The sequence below is a fragment of the Notolepis coatsorum genome (genome assembly GCF_963971535.1).
Source record: "Notolepis coatsorum genome assembly, chromosome: 4".
NCBI classification, from domain to species: Eukaryota; Metazoa; Chordata; class Actinopteri; order Aulopiformes; family Paralepididae; genus Notolepis; species Notolepis coatsorum.
In genome coordinates, this window is record NC_140168.1 from 131,348,009 (window position 1) to 131,366,235 (window position 18,227).

An 18,227-nucleotide genomic window follows, 5' to 3' on the forward strand; every position below is an offset into this window, starting at 1 on the left:
ATAGACATATGTACAATGTTCGATGCAGAATAGACGTAACTGAGTTACCATATAATATACAATATACTATGCAGTGTACTAATATACAATATTATATAGTGCAAAGCAGAAATGGGATGAGGTACAATTTAGGTACAATTTACAGTAAGGTGTACGAGTTGTAGTGCAAATCCTTTATCAATAAATATAAAGTGTGCTTAGGTGATCTAAAGTGTGGAGTGGGTGCTGCAGTGTGTTGTTTGTTTAAAGTGAGTGTGTGCGTGTGGATGTGTGTGCTGTGTGCATTTGATGGTTGTTGTGTAGTGTTTATTATTGTTCGTTGAGCAGCCTGATGGCCTGGGGATAGAAGCTTCTTCTGAGTCTTTCTGTGCTCGCCTTGAGACTCCGGTATCGCTTGCCTGACCGCAGCAGTTCATAGAGGCAGTTGTTCGGGTGGCTGGAGTCCTTAATGATTCTCTTGGCCTTACCCCTGCACCGCTTGTTGTAAATGTTCTGGAGGGTGGGGAGCCCCCCTCCAATTGTGCGTTCGGCTGAACGTGTCACTCTTTGTAGTCTGCTTCGGTCTTGTGCAGTGCTATTCCCAAACCAGGAGGTGATGTTGCCAGTCAGGATGCTCTCTATTGTACATGAGTAGAAGTTCTTAAGGATCTTCTGACTGACTTGGAACTTCCTTAGGCGCCTGAGGAAGTAGAGGCGTTGTCGTGCTTTCTTCACAACACTGTCAATGTGTGTGGTCCATGTCAAGTCCTCGGATATGTGGGCTCCGAGGTACTTAAAGCTGTTCACTCTCTCAACCGGTGCCCCGTCGATGCTGAGGGGGCTGTAGTCCTTGACCCCCGACCTCCTGAAGTCCACAATCATCTCCTTTGTTTTGCTGACGTTCAGGGAGAGGCTGTTCTCCTGGCACCATCCCGCCAGGACCTTGACCTCTTCCAGGTAGGCCCTCTCGTCGTTTGCAGAGATCAGGCCCACCACTACTGTGTCGTCAGCAAATTTGATGATTGTGTTGTTACTCCGCTGAGCCACACAGTCGTGTGTGTACAGGGAGTAGAGGAGGGGACTCAGAACACAGCCCTGGGGCGCCCCTATGTTGAGGGTGATGGATGAGGAGATGCAGTTGCCTGCTCTCACCACCTGGGGTCTGCCCGTCAGGAAGTCCAAGACCCACTGGCAGAGGTCATAGTTCAAGCCCAGGTCCCATGAGTTTGGAGGGGACTATGGTATTGAATGCCGAGCTGTAGTCAATGAATAGCATTCTCACATAGTTCCCCTTCCTCTTGTCCAGGTGTGATGCTGCTGTGTGCAGCACATGGGCTATGGCGTCCTCCGTGGACCTGTTGGGGCGGTATGCAAATTGCAGGGGGTCCAGGTTGATGGGGAGGGAGGAGCAGATGTAGCCCGTTACTAGCTTCTCAAAGCACAATGGCTATGGAGGTGAGAGCTACAGGGCGGTAGTCGTTGAGGCAAGCAGGCTTGGATTTTTTAGGTACAGGGATGATAGTGGACTTCTTCAGGCAGGTGGGGATGACAGCCTGTTCTAAGGACAGGTTAAATATGTCAGTGAAGACCGGGGCCAGTTGGTCGGCACAGACTTTTTTGCCGTCTAGGAGTAAGGTCAAGCAGTAGTCTGACCAGTTTGTTTTGAGATGTTTGTAATTTTGTTTTTAGCGCCTTTGAGGTGCTTTGGTACCATGAGGTGCAAGCATAGTCGTAGTACCCTTGAATGAGTGCTCCTGCCAGAGTCTTCAGGGTATTTTTGTTTACCAGTGACTGAGGAGATCCGGTACAAGAATCGAGTTTGTTGGTTGACTTTTTTTATTACATTGGATGCCATTTTGTCACAGGAAAGATTTGCCTTTAGGATGGAACCCAGGTAGGTAATTTCTTCTTTCCTTGTGACAATATTGTCACCCACTGTAACTGAGAAGCCGTCGGTCTTGCTGAGTTTGTTATTTGAACCGAAGAGAATGGACTCTGGTTTGCCCATGTGTAGTGATAGTTTGTTATCAGTGAGCCATATGCAGATTTTGCCTAGTTCCGAGCTGAGGGTTTTTTCAACCTGTAACTTGTTCTTGTCAGAGACCAGCAGGGCTGAGTCGTCCGCAAACAGAAACAAGTTGCAGTCACAAGCTGACGACATGTCATTTGCATAAATTAGGAACAGTAGCGGTCCTAGTATGCTTCCTTGTGGAACACCACAGCTCACTGTGAGGGGGGGGGATAAGGTACCTGTAACTGAGGGGTACAATTCCCTGACTGTATTGATAAGTATGGTATCATTAAACCACTACCGCTTGTACTTTAACTTCTGGCCATCCAGTACATGATATAGATATGATGAACACTTTCCCACCTGATGAAACGAAGTCCACACAAATGTATAAATCGAATATTTTATATAGCAAAGGGTATATACAACGTTCACTTAATGACATTTATGATTTGAAATGCACTTGTAAGGCAAATGAGTATTTGTAGGTAAATCAACATTGAATGTCCAATCTCTGGTTACGCAGGGAGCAAGTATACAACCTGGTTCTTTAGGGAACTATAGCGATGGTACTTAAATGATTATAGCTGGATACACTAAGGGGGGGTCCCGCTGGTTGTAAGTCAGTAGGGGGGGGGGGGTTAGGAGAGCCGCTGGCGGTATCCCATCTGGCCGACGATTTCTTGGGAGAATTCAGAGTGCTGAACACGGTGCCCACAGAACCTCGGTCCACAGATGAATACAGCTGGGCCCTCTGGTGGACGGTAGCTGCCGGTCCACAACGAAGAGACGTGAGGCGACCTCACTCGGGGTAGAGCGCCGTCTCACCTGGACTCCTCTCGGGGGGTAGTTCCAACACTCAGCAGTGTTGGCCGTTATCCATGGCATAATCAAAGCACCCAAAGCATGTAGATAATCCAAGCCGTGTAGGGCTCGACGTCGTCCGGGTGAAGTAATCCAATGTACAGGTCCACTCGTCCTGGCCCGGAGCTCCTCGGATGCAAGCACCACACGTGGTCTGCCCAGCCTGGTTAAGACTCCAGATAACGTCAGGAACGATGGGGGTACTGCTCACTTTATAACTCTAACCGAACGATGCACCATACATAATAGACTATTATTAACTTAATAGAAATACGTCCAACTCGACGGTATAGTGCCAAACTATGACAATTCAACTATTAATCCACACGATGTCTCAATGCCTATTCTGAGGCCAAGTAGGCCATACTGCACCACACGTGCGTCGTGGGTGAGGCTTCACGTCTGTTACTAGGTTGGAGGGTAAAGGACTAATGGACTAAAAGGAAGTTCTACTTTACTTGCGCCATATATATATGCGCTGTGAACAAATAGTACCATTCGTATTTCGCCAGACGTATTCCTACGCGGAACCGGGCTTGTAACGACATGTTCGTTGGCACGATTGAACTTGAACCAAGGGGCTTGGCTGCTGGCGCCAGGTTCTCGTCCAATGGTAGAATGAAACTATTATGGGCTGTTAGTAGACTAAAGGGATATTCAGTGTATATTGTACAAGGAATATACAGGGGATATCAAACGATATACAAATACTATTAAATATATATCCATAAATAAATATATATATTCGGTTTAATCTGATCCTTCACAACAGCCGCTCCCTAATTAGTCCCACCTAATTAGCTAAGCAGAGACAGATTAACCGCACTGTCTACCACTCAAGGTCCGCTGTAAGGGTCAGTCAACTCACAAAGTCATGGGGTCATGGTCGTCATCGATAGTGTCTGGGAGTCTGGGCAGTTCTATTAGCCTCGCCACGGGTCGTGTGTAAGTTCGCCCTTGGACGAGCACTTCAGCTGCTCGGACCTTGCCATCGGCACCGGTGATCACTTTGCTTACGCGGCCAGCCGGCCACATAGCTCTGGGTAGTGACTGGTCGATAATCATGACGACTGTTCCTTCTGTCAAATTGTCTCTCTCTTTTACCCACTTCTGGCGGGTCTGTAGAGACGGTAGGTAGTGGAGTAGGAAGCTGTTCCAAAACTTGTCAGCTAGTACTTGACTGTACCTCCACATTCTTCGGCCGTTCGCTTCTTCAGGCCTGTACATTGTCTGTGGTAGCGCGGGGTCCAGCCGCCCCATCAAGAGTGTGTTGGGGGTGACTGGGTCGAGACTCGAGACGTAACCGAGGGGCTTTGAGTTCAATACTCCCTCGATCTCCGTGAGGACTGTCATTAGGACTTCTTCCGCCACAGTCTGGGCCCCAAGCACGGCGTACAGGGCTGTCTTTATAGAACGTACTTCTCGTTCCCAGGTTCCACCGAAGTGGGGTGCGTTCGGGGGATTAAACTGGAAGTCAATCTGGGATGGAGCGAGGTGGGTCTTAAGTTCTGGGCCCATAGCTTGGAAGCTCTCTCTCAGCTCTCTTTCTCCGCCTTTGAAGTTTGTCCCGTGATCAGACAACAATGTAGACGGTTTTCCTTTCCGTGATGTGAATCTTCGGAAGGCCATAAGGAATGAGTCTGTGCTCATGGTCGGAAGGAGTTCGATATGTATCGCTCTGGTGGTCATGCATTTGAATACAATACCCCACCGCTTCTCGGTTCCTCTTCCTCTCTTTATATACAACGGGCCAAAACAGTCCATGCCTGTGGAGTGGAATGGCTTGTCGCCGAGTCGGAGGCGACAGGGAGGTAGGTCAGCCATCCGGGGTATGCTGGGCTGCGCGCGCCACTTTCGGCAGTCTAGACAGGTTCGCTGGAAGCGTCGCACCGCTTCTCTTCCTTGAAGTATCCAATAGCGACGTCTGATCTCCGCAAAGACTCTCTCTGCTCCTGCGTGGTGCACATCCTCGTCGTATTTCTTTATGATCAGCTCTGTGACCTTGTGTCGGCTGTTCAAGACTATCGGGTACTTAACGTCATCCGGTAGATCGGGGGCTCTCCGCAGACGACCACCCACTCTGATGAGATTATGGGCGTCGCTCTCGGGTGCCAGGTGGAGCAGTCTGCTGTCTGATGGGACGGGCTTTCCTCCCTGTAGACAGTCTAGCTCATCGGGGAACGAGTCTCTCTGGGCTCGTTGTAGTAGAAGAAGTTCTGCTTCTTCGTAGTCAGCTGCTGAAATGTCAGTGGTGGACTGAATCTCTGGGTGGTGCCACAGGAATGTCTTTAGCTGCGCACTCTGTAGGGTAATGCAATCATCTATGTTGGGGTCTGTGGAGGCGACTGTGCTCAGTCCACAGAACATAGGTTTCTTGTTCTCAGCCTCCTCTTTACTTGCTTCCCGTGGGGTGGGCGTAGGCCACTCTTCTTCCGGGAGCTTGAGGAATTCTGGTCCGTCACTGTAGATGTTGCGACGGGTGAGGTCATCCAGGGACATTCCCCGGGTGATGACGTCAGCTGGGTTGTGTTTGGTGTCCACATACCACCAGCTCGCTGCTTCTGTTAACTCTTGAATCTCGGTGACTCTGACCCCCACGAAGACCTTGTATCTGCATGAATCAGACTTGATCCATGTGAGTACTGTCGTGGAATCTGACCACAAGATTGTTCTGTGCACCGGAATGGTGAGTTCACGTTGGATTAACGTGGCTAGATGCGCTCCTGCTAGGGCTGCGCAGAGCTCTAGACGCGGGATAGATTGTTGCTTTCGTGGGGCTATTCTTGAGCGAGCCAGGATGAAAGCAGTGTGTATCTCTCCTCCCTTCTCTTGGGCACGCAAGTAGGCCACCGATCCATAGGCTACTTCGGAGGCGTCACTGAAGACGTGTAGATCCATCTTGCATGTCTCTGGCCTCACTGTGGGTGGGAAGTAGCTGCGGCGTATATTGACGCCTGGGAGTGAGCGGAGTTCCGTCTCCCACTCTCTCCATGTGGAGGCAAGGTGTGCGGGTATTGGGTCGTCCCAGCCCTGGTCCTTGTCCCATAGTGCTCGTACAATCATCTTTGCCCTGGTGGTGTAAGGTAGAATACATCCCAACGGGTCATATTGTCTGGCGAGTGTTCTGTACACACTCCGTCTGGTGGTCGGTATCGCAATGTATGATGCCGTGGAGGGCTGATACATCGGCGAGCGTTGGGGGAGAGGCCTCCTAGGCGAGTCTCCCCTTGCGCCTCTCGGTGGGCTGGTACCGGCAGGGTACCATGGCCCGCTGGTCCAGGTGCTATTCCTCGGGGCTGGTCGTGCGTCATGCTCACCCGTGAATAGAGTCGGGGGTCTGTAGCGCAGCGCCGCGGGGGTATAGCCTGGGCTGTACTGGACCTCCTGGTCCGGTGGAGTACTGTGCTGTCGTCGGGCTTGGTTCTCCTCCTCTCCCTCTTCTTCTTCTATCAGGTCCTCTAGATCCTGTAGTCGTTTATTTAGCTTCTCCGCAGTGTATGCTGCTCCTTCCTTGTAGCTGGGTCTCGCTTGGACCGGTCTGGGAAGGGGGTCTGCGGGGGGTATAGGCTTGGTCTGTTGGTCAAGTTCAGGGTCGCTTGCTCGGTTAGGAGACGCTGCCCTTGACTGTTGTCTCGACGAGTTCCTTGAACCCCTGGCGGAGGGGGAGGGTGTTGCCTTGCGGATCAGCCGCTCCATTAGCCGCGCCCGTAACTTGTCGCGCTCGGCTTGTAGTCTGTCGCGCTCGGTTTCGCGCTGGATGAGATCTGCTTCTCTTTGGGCACCGGCAGCGGCGCGCTGGGCGTCGGCCCGGTCTCTTGCCATATTCAATTCCGTCTGAAGGCGTCTCATCTCCAGGCGTATGCGCTCTTCTTCGCTCCGTTGCTGTGTCTGGAGTTGTTCGCGCTCGCTAAGCGTCTGTGCTTGGAGTCGATCGCGTTCACCCTGAAGTCGATCGCGTTCGGTAGAGGCTGTCAGGCTGACGAGGAACGCCTGTGATAGCATCCTCTCCGCTTCGCTGGGGGAAGACGGTTGTTGAGGTGAGCCGCTCCTGGCTGTACTCGTTGGGGAGTCCTGGAGCTCTATTTCCTCGGCGCTCTCCTCCTCTTCTTCCGTGCAGAGTTCTCTCTCTCTAGGGTTGTCTTCCTCCCGGGGCTGGTCGGGGACTACTTCTTCGGTATTGGCGGGGGGTAAAGGCATGTCAGCTCCCTCCTGGTCCCCACCGTGAGCTTGGTCAGTTACATTAGAACCCACTAGGGCCTCTGTGGTCGGGGAAACCTGGTCGTTAAGGTCAGACATAATTTTACTTTCTACTTTTACCGCGTTTACCGTTTGTCGAAGGCTAGGTAGTTGACTGACAGCGTAATCCTCTAAGTACTGAGGTGGCTGTCGTCTGCGCTGCGGGCGTTCTACGTTAGGAGGACCGTTTCGTGGAGTGTTCATCATAGGCCATTTCAATATTAATAACACTATATTAATATTACACTAGTTACCCTCCGGCTCGAAGGACCAATTGTAACTGAGGGGTACAATTCCCTGACTGTATTGATAAGTATGGTATCATTAAACCACTACCGCTTGTACTTTAACTTCTGGCCATCCAGTACATGATATAGATATGATGAACACTTTCCCACCTGATGAAACGAAGTCCACACAAATGTATAAATCGAATATTTTATATAGCAAAGGGTATATACAACGTTCACTTAATGACATTTATGATTTGAAATGCACTTGTAAGGCAAATGAGTATTCGTAGGTAAATCAACATTGAATGTCCAATCTCTGGTTACGCAGGGAGCAAGTATACAACCTGGTTCTTTAGGGAACTATAGCGATGGTACTTAAATGATTATAGCTGGATACACTAAGGGGGGGTCCCGCTGGTTGTAAGTCAGTAGGGGGGGGGGGTTAGGAGAGCCGCTGGCGGTATCCCATCTGGCCGACGATTTCTTGGGAGAATTCAGAGTGCTGAACACGGTGCCCACAGAACCTCGGTCCACAGATGAATACAGCTGGGCCCTCTGGTGGACGGTAGCTGCCGGTCCACAACGAAGAGACGTGAGGCGACCTCACTCGGGGTAGAGCGCCGTCTCACCTGGACTCCTCTCGGGGGGTAGTTCCAACACTCAGCAGTGTTGGCCGTTATCCATGGCATAATCAAAGCACCCAAAGCATGTAGATAATCCAAGCCGTGTAGGGCTCGACGTCGTCCGGGTGAAGTAATCCAATGTACAGGTCCACTCGTCCTGGCCCGGAGCTCCTCGGATGCAAGCACCACACGTGGTCTGCCCAGCCTGGTTAAGACTCCAGATAACGTCAGGAACGATGGGGGTACTGCTCACTTTATAACTCTAACCGAACGATGCACCATACATAATAGACTATTATTAACTTAATAGAAATACGTCCAACTCGACGGTATAGTGCCAAACTATGACAATTCAACTATTAATCCACACGATGTCTCAATGCCTATTCTGAGGCCAAGTAGGCCATACTGCACCACACGTGCGTCGTGGGTGAGGCTTCACGTCTGTTACTAGGTTGGAGGGTAAAGGACTAATGGACTAAAAGGAAGTTCTACTTTACTTGCGCCATATATATATGCGCTGTGAACAAATAGTACCATTCGTATTTCGCCAGACGTATTCCTACGCGGAACCGGGCTTGTAACGACATGTTCGTCGGCACGATTGAACTTGAACCAAGGGGCTTGGCTGCTGGCGCCAGGTTCTCGTCCAATGGTAGAATGAAACTATTATGGGCTGTTAGTAGACTAAAGGGATATTCAGTGTATATTGTACAAGGAATATACAGGGGATATCAAACGATATACAAATACTATTAAATATATATCCATAAATAAATATATATATTCGGTTTAATCTGATCCTTCACAACAGTACCGTTTACCTCCACCATCTGTTCTCTCCCCTCCAGGTAGGATTGCATCCAGCTCACTATCAAAACCAATTGCTTTTAGCTTGTCAATCAGAATGGTGTGATTGACAGTGTCGAAGGCCTTTTGTAGGTCCAGCAATGACCAGCATGTGTATTGCATTACTCGTTTTTGCTGCTTTTCACAAACTACTTACTGTAGCATTAGAAGAAGGTATGGTCTTGTTCATTGATTGCAATACTGTCTCATTTCCTACAGAAAGATATGTGAACTGCTTAATTTTATATTATGGATTCATTTTGAAAGACTCTTGATATAGTGGCTGCTATTATCTGATTATCAACTCTGGTTTTTTATCACGTTTTTTTTTGTCATTTGACAAACATTGTTGTACTGACATTGTTATTGTTGCAATGTAAAAAAAATGTGTACGTGATAAAAAAATAATGCAATAAAAGCTTGAGTTCACGGGAGTGCAGCGCATTCAGGAGGGAAGCCGCACTAGCTGGACTCCACGATGGTGAACGGGAGAGTAAAATTACTGCAAAGTAAGGCAAGGAAAGAAAGTGTTGATTTAGTGGATGAATTTTAAAAGAACAGGACTGGTGATGGGACAAATATATGACAAAACGGACATTGGAGGTGTGAATGAATGAATGAAAACTTTATTTAACAGATTGCAGAATGGGTACAATACAGTACGGCTCAATACATACAATTGTTAAGGGGATGCAGACCTGAGAAAGACGTTTGTCTTGTTTCCATCAGGGTCCCCCATTTTCAATTCATATAGACATTTATGACATACACAACATACATGACATTTATGGCATAGGGACATATAGGTATTTAGTACTGATACATTTGTGACATAACGGTATTCAAATATACAGTACTGTTACCCCTAGATCCTGACAGAGTATATACATATGATGGGGAGGGGACTGTACATTAGGAGGGGGTGGGTGGGTGGGAGGGAAATATACATACGGCGGGGAGGGAATATATACATGCGGTGGTGAGGAGACTGTCTATTAGGAGGTGGTGGGGGTTTTGGGCATTTACGGTGGCCAGTTTCGAATTGCAGCCTCCCGTAGGTGCTCTTTAAGAGCGGTTTTGAATGTGGGCAGGGATTCACATTCCTTTACAGCTTTGGGTAGGGCGTTCCACATTGTTGTGGCATAATTGCGAAACGTGTTTAGTCCCTTGTTTGAGCCGAATCTGGGTTTAACATGATTTGTTGAGCTTCCTCTGGTGTAGTGGTTGTGGTATTCACTGACCTTTGGGAAGTATTTTGACATGTACATGGGCACCCCGGTCGTATAGTGTATCTTGTAGACCAGGCCCATTGCAAGTTGCTGTACTCTGTCGTCTACTCTAAGCCATCCTAGGTTGGCAAAGTGGGCAGGGGTGAGGTGGGTTCTGGGGTTCAGGTCAAGTAGTAGTCTGACCAGTTTGTTTTGTGATGTTTGTAATTTTGTTTTAAGCGCCTTTGAGGTGCTTTGGTACCATGAGGTGCACGCATAGTCATAGTACCCTTGAATGAGTGCTCCTGCCAGGTGAATGAATGAATGAAAACTTTATTTAACAGATTGCAGAATGGGTACAATACAGTACGGCTCAATACACACAATTGTTAAGGGGATGCAGACCAGAGAAATACTTTCGTCATTTTCAATTCATAGTGTACAATGAATGATACAATGTCCCCACCCACCCAACCTCCTCCAATGTACAGCTTCTTCGTCAAATGTATATACTCTCCTTTTTTTTTTACTCTTTTTGTATCATAAACAGTACTGTACTTGTAAATCTGGTATGTCATAAATGTATAGATATAGCAGTCAGGCATGCGTTGTTCATGGGACGGGGTAGCACGGTGTGCAAGCTCACTGAGTATTAAAGATTTGAGCAGAAGCGCGTGCACGCACATGCATGGTTGTGCGCGCATGCGCGTGCACTCAAGAACGCGCTGCGCTCGACTCGGCTCGTCCGTTTACCTGCCTCCCGGCGCTACCTCGCATTATCATAACAATAGCCGCTAGGCCGGTGTCTTCAACCACGTCTGGACTCTTTGTGATGTAAATATGGAATGTCCCAAGTTGCTGCTGTTTACAGAGTGTATTGTTGTCCAAAGGTGAATGATGTATGAGGACGTGTGTCACCGTTTGGAATTGACAACTGTTTTGATTTAACCCTTCATTCACCATCATTCACCTTTGGACAACAATACACTCTGTAAACAGCAGCAACTTGGGACATTCCATATTTACATCACAAACTTTGGGACTGAGTAGATAATTAATTAATCTTCTCTTTATTTTTATTATTTATATTAAAACTGAATCAAACCATAAACAAGGTTGCCTGTTGGGATGTTAGATCCTAATGTGAAAAACTGATTTTATATGTCTGCACTTTATGTGCTCATTTTATGCCTGTCTTTCTTCTGTTGTGAAGCACTTTGAGCTGCAGTTTCTGTATGAAAGGCTATACAAACAAAGTGTATTATTATTATTATGTGCGCGAGGGAACATATGCGCCCGTGCGCGCGGCGTCATTATCCTGCGTGCCGGCTCAGTCCATAATAACAACGCACCACTGATAGCAGTACTGTCTATCTGTATGTCATGTGTGCAGCGGTGCGTTCCTGATATCAACTGTGATTGCACGCACGCTAATGGCGCCACGTGCACGCGCGCTCCCGGCGCATGCGCGCGCTCCCGCGCATGCGCATAAATGTCCCCTCGCTTGAGCACAGACTAAATAGACAGTGCCTAATTGCCTCTACGAATGGAATGTAACACATCATTCACAAGTTAGGTGTGAATGTATCTGAGAACCTATTTAACACACCTGACGACCGGCGCTATTGACATGCAAAGTAGCCCAGGTGGGTACTTATAGCGAGTTGGCGAGTGCAGCGCATTCCTGTGTGCGTGCACGCGCTTCTGCTCAAATCTTTGCTCAGATCTTACTCTGCACGGAGTGCAATCTCGTCCCATGAGCAACGCATGCCTGCATGTGTGTCATATGTTATGATGAATTGAAAATGGGGGACCCTGATGTAAACAAGACGAAAGTCTTTATCTGGTCTGCATCCCCTTAACAATTGTGTGTATTGAGCTGTACTGTACTGTACCTATTCTGCAATCTGTTAAATAAAAATGTCAACCAATCAATCAATCAATCAATCAATCAATCAATCAATCAATCAATCAATCAATCAATCAATCAATCAATCAATCAATCAAAACCAAACGGACATTGTAGGAGGTAAATGATACCAGCGGATGGCAGTAATGCAACGTCAACAAGGATGCAGCAACCTTTAACATCAAAAGAAGAAGAAGAATCGCAGCGCATTCAGATGACGTCAGACGGCGCGCCTCGGCTCTCAGGCTGCAACATCGGCATAAAAACAACAAAACCCGGCGGCTGACTGACCGCTTGTTGTCTTCCGTCATTCCTGTGTTACCGGGAGAGTTACCGGGAGAGCCGGCTGGTTTATTGAAAACTAAAGAGCAAGTGACCCGTTGTTGTGTTCCTTGTCGAAACAACTCCCAGAGGAATAAAGTAGCGTGATTATTGAAATTAATGATTGTCTTCTTGGTCCCACAGAAAGACACAGGTAAGCGACATTATTACTATTACCCAAGTCACGGTTATGTTAACCCTTTCACTGCCACACGGTTATCCGTCGGTAGTGTGCTAGTAAAGGGTTAACCTTCTGTCGTGTGGCAGTGAAAGGTTAACGCTCTGACGGTAAACCTGTACCTGACAGCCGGTGCACGGTAACGGTACCTCACCGGCTACAGGATTTGATTGATTGATTGATTGAAAAGTTTATTAACAGATTGCAGAATGGGTACAGTACAGTACAGCTCAATACATACAATTGTTAAGGGGATGCAGACCAGAGAAAGACTTTCGACTTGTTTACATCAGGGTCCCCCATTTGACGGTTAGCCTATTACTACTACTACCGTGTGATGACCTAACTAAGGTACTTAACGTTAGCTATATATATCACTTAACGTTAGCTATATCACTTAACGTTAGCTATATATATCACTTAACGTTAGCTATATATGTCACTTAACGTTAACTATATATATCACTTAACGTTAGCTATATATCACTTAACGTTAGCTATATATATATCACTTAACGTTAGCTATATATATCACTTAACTTTAGCTATATATATCACTTAATGTTAGCTATATATATCACTTAACGTTAGCTATATATATCACTTAACGTTAGCTATATGTATCACTTAACGTTAGCTATATATATCACTTAACGTTAGCTATATATATATATCACTTAATGTTAGCTATATATATCACTTAACGTTAGCTATATATATCACTTAACGTTAGCTATATATATCACTTAACGTTAGATATAATATATTAGGGATGACCCGATCACGTTTTTTGCGACCGATACCGATCGTCTTGAGCCATATCGGCCGATACCGATCCGATATCGATCGTTTTTGGTTTTATATATTTTTTTTTTAAATATATACTTTTATATATATATATATTTTTTTAAATATATATATTATATAATTATACTTGTAGTTGTATTATCTGCGAGACATCGCCACCACGCAACAAGTCAAAATGCTCGCTATCTCCACTGTCTGTGTGTATACTCTGCTTTGGTTAATCACATTCAGCATGCCCTCAGCACAGCAGGGTATATCTGCGGCTGCGGCTCTGCAGATATTATACCCTACTCCCTCAGCTAGCCCCGTTTGTGACTGTGATGCAAGCCGGGGCTCGAATACGCATCGAATCAATGTTATAAGACATTGATATCAGGAGCTATCTGTAGTTACTGCTAGCCGGCTAGATAACGTTAAGACAACGCCTCTGTGAACTATTTAGTTCAATGGGACATTTCGTTTTGAACAGTGAACTAACGTGAGCTAATGTGAGCTAACGGAGGTATCAACATGCACTACTAGACTTGCTGGAGCATTTGTTGATATCAGGAGCTATCAGTAGCTAGCCGGCTAGATACCGTTAGACAATGCCTACTAAAAGTGAATAGTTGACTTTGACTGGGTAATTTTGTTTAAACAGTAACGATAGCTAGGTAGCTAACGTTAGCTCACGGTCGAATGCACTATAGACTAGAGCAGAGGACCCTCCTCTGTGTTTACACGGGTGCGGGAGGAGCAAGGGAGAAGGAGGAGGAGCGGCAGTTTGCAGATACGTGTGTCTGAGACAGACAGCGAGTGAGATCTCTGCTAAGAATTGGATCATGTTTTTCGATCGGTTTCCGCGATCGGCGAATATGACTCATTATCGGAATTCACCGATCGCATATTTATATTGATTATCGGCCGATAACGATCGGTGGCCGATCGATCGGGGCATCCCTAATATATATATATATCACTTAACGTTAGATATATATATATATATATATATCACTTAACGTTAGCTATAGGGCTGTCTTAAATACTTCGAAGCTTCGTTCTATGGCACAAGCTACCAACATAAAAAAAAAATCGAAGTTTAAAAAATATATATATATAAATTTATTGTTTTTTTTGCCTCAAATCTTGCGCCTCCATTCCAATGAAACGAAAGTAAGCGCCGCCTTCCCGCCTCCATTCCAATTAAACGAAAGTAAGCGGCGTCTCGACTCCACCTCTCTACAACAAGCACGTGGAGATTATCTGTGTTGAAAACAACAAGGACATGTGCAGCAGACATGTCGACGAAGAAGCGAAGCAATGCCGTTTGTTATTTAACCCTTTCTCTGCCACGCTTATGTACATCCTTATACCATCCTCTGCCAGCTCTATTTGTCTATGGAGAAGTTCCCCTTCTTTGCAGGGCTATAACTTTTTAAATTGTATTGCTAAATTGACATTACTATATGGCCCATTCAACTAGGGATGCACCAAAAATTCGGCTACCGAAAATTATCGGCCGAAAATGGTTAAAACGGCTCTTTTGGCTTTCGGCCGAAAGGGTTTTAGCACCGAAAATATATGACAGAAAGTCAAATAACGTGTTGTTGTGATGACTAGGGATGCCCCGATCACGTTTTTTGCCACCGATACCGATCACCGATCGTCGTGAGCCATATCGGCCGATACCGATCCGATACCGATCGTTTTTGATTAAAAAGAAATTAAAAATTATTTTATATAATTTTTTTTATTTTTTATAAAATATATATATTATATAATTAGACTTGTACTTGTATTATCTGCGAGACATCGCCACCACGCAACAAGTCAAAATGCTCGCTATCTGCAAACAGCTCCACTGTCTGTGTGTACTCTAGTAGCCTCCAGCTCCAAAAAGGATTCTCCGGCGCTGCAGCGGGACCCTATTGGTAACGTTATGCTTTGGTAATTTCACATTCAGCAAGCCCTCAGCTCGAATACGCATTCAATCAATGTTATAAGACATTGAAATCAGGAGCTATCTGTAGCTACTGCTAGCCGGCTAGATGACGTTAAGACAACTATTTAGTTCAATCGGACATTTCGTTTTGAACTGTGAACTAACGTCAGCTAACGCAAGCTAACGCAAGCTAACGCAAGCTAACGGAGATATCAACATGGACTACTAGACTTCCTGGGGCATTTGTTGATATCCGGAGCTATCAGTAGCTAGCCGGCTAAATACCGTTAGACAATGCCTACTAAAAGTGAATAGTTGACGGGGTAATTTTGTTTAAACAGTAACGATAGCTAGGTAGCTAACGTTAGCTCAGGTCGAATGCACTATCTAGACTCAGCAGAGGAGGTCCGCCTCCTCTGTGTTTACAAACTCTACACGGGTACGGGCGGGGCTAGGGAGGAGGAGCAGTTTGCAGGTCCTGTGCGTCTGAGACAAGCGAGTGAGATATCCACTTGATCAGTTTCCGCGATCGGCGAATATGACTAATTATCGGAATTCCCCGATCGTATATTTATACTGATTATCGGCCGATAACGATCGGTGGCCGATCGATCGGGGCATCCCTAGTGATGACGTCATCAAAACGCGACTACAGACATACCGGTAGCATGCGCAACATGTAACGTGAGCAGCTTGGCAGCTCTTCCTGCATTCTACAGCCTGTGATAACTAACTCCTCTTGGGAGTAGGGATGCCCCCCGAAACCTGGTTCTAAACTAAATTAGAAAAAACCGGAGTATTGATCAGCTCCGACGTTAACGGTACTGCTATCAGTAGTCTAGGAGCGGATTAGCTACGGAGCTAACAGTGTACCATCCATCTGCGACGCAATGGTGGCAGCAACAGTGGACACTGAGTAATGTTAACGTTATGACGAGTTCATACTACACTACACGTATGAACTCGACATAACGTTAACGTTACTCTGTTTAAATGAAGTGTTTAATTAGCAGCAATCTGTTGTTGAAAATGTATCGTTAAACCGGAAATGGAAATGCGAGGACAGGAAGTCGTCATCAATCGTTTTAGTCTTAACAGTCTGGAATTAATGTATGCATTCAAAAGTGCTGAATAAATGTTTTATGGGCCCATAATAGTGATTATTAATATTATTTAAGTTAAGTTTAGCCATAATCATGTCTTTTGCCATAATCAGGTAGCTAAAAAAAAAAAAAGAAAACATATATATATTTATATTAATCATTTTTGGCCTTTCGGCATTCGGTTTTCGGCCAACTGTTTCCTATTTTCGGTATCGGTTTCGGCCAAGAATTTCCCATTCGGTGCATCCCTACATTCAACGTCAATTATCTATCGTTTAGGATGTAGCAACGTTCTACTTTTTCATTCACATATTCATACTAAAATACGGTCTAAAGTATAAATATGTTTTTATCGTTTTCTGCAGCATTCTGCAGAACGTGATTTATAGCCCTAAATGCATTATATTGATGATCAAATACAGTTTGATAGCGATCGGCGCCAGATAAAAAATTTCAAATGTACGTGCTTCTAGAAATTACTACTTATCATCTGATGTTGACCGGATGGGGGGGGGGGGGGGTCGTTTATAATTCCGTGGCCAACGTTAGATGATTCATGTAGTGTGGGTGATATGATCATCAGAGCAGTTTGTATCGAACACGGTAAAAATAAACGCTGAAACTTACCCCAGTCTCCTCGGGCCGTTGGGCGATGAGCGTGGAGCAAAAAGATTGCTATTATGGGATGTTGAAATATGCGATCCATCTCCAGGTTGTATAATAGTATATACGTCCAAATCATGTTGTTTATTGAGTTAGGGTGAGCGATCGATTATCCAGTGTGTCAAGATGGAGTCCCGGGAGCTATAGAGTGGTCGGACCGAATTTGGATGAGCACCAGTTTCCGTTTTGCTGTTTGGGCGATCCGCCGATCGCCCACCAGATGGCGCTCTTGAACCGTTGGAGAGTTGAGAGGGGATCAACAGTAGATCTCAAGTCTCCGCGGGAGAAATATGATTGCCATCACAGATTTTTGAAATATTGATCTCCATGACGTGTTACGGCGTCATTGGCAGATTAAGCATGGCGAGCAATGACGTGTTACGGCGTCCTTGGCGATTAAATGGTTAAGACTATGTCGGACATTTGTGTTCATTGTGCTGCTTTTTTAAAGTGTCCCGACCCATATAAAAATATGTCTTAATAAAACGTGCTTAATTAAGTCGAATTCTGCCTTTGTCTCTATCAACTACATATAAATATTTATATAATTGCTTGCTTGATAGACGAAGGTTGCAACATAATTATGTAATGTCATGTCGTTGGCTGTGAGAGCAGTCCCACTGCACCCAGGCAGCGCAGCCGAGTGAAACCTTGTTGGCTGCGTCACAGTCACGAAAGGGGCTACTTAATTAATTAATCCAATCCACTTTATTTATAGAGCACATTTAAAAACAACAACGTTTACCAAAGTGCTGTACAAGTCCCACAACATAAGATTAAAAAAATATATATATAATTTTTTTTTTTTTTTTAAGCTTCAAATTAAAATCGAAGCTCGGCCCTGAAGCTTCGATTGCCAAAAAAAGCTTAGAGGGGCCGCCCTAGTTAGCTATATATATATCGCTTAACGTTAGCTATATATATCACTTAACGTTAGCTATATATATCACTTAACGTTAGCTATATATATATCACTTAACGTTAGCTATATGTATATCACTTTACGTTAGCTATATATATATATCACTTAACGTTAGCTATATATATCACTTAACGTTAGCTATATATATATCGCTTAACGTTAGCTATATATATCACTTAACGTTAGCTATATATATATCACTTAACGTTAGCTATATATATATCACTTAAGGTTAGCTATATATATCACTTAACGGTTACAACAACTTTTTAACATTTAGGTTTATCACTTAACGTTAGCTATATATATCACTTAACGTTAGCTATATATATCACTTAATGTCGAAAATCAGTTAAGGGGGGCAGAAAACGCCCCTGACAGTTTACTAATTATATATATG

General features: G+C 45.4%; 1 protein-coding gene across 1 annotated transcript in view; it reads left to right on the forward strand.

Moving 5' to 3' along the window:
- Positions 1 to 12,194: 12,194 nt before the first annotated feature.
- The window catches only part of LOC311226698 (E3 ubiquitin/ISG15 ligase TRIM25), a 149,483-nt gene continuing 143,450 nt past the window's right edge, over positions 12,195 to 18,227 (forward strand). Inside the window, exon 1 of the mRNA XM_084312110.1 lies at positions 12,195 to 12,387. The gene's annotated coding sequence lies outside the window, so the exon portion shown is untranslated. The remainder of the gene's footprint in view (positions 12,388 to 18,227) is intronic.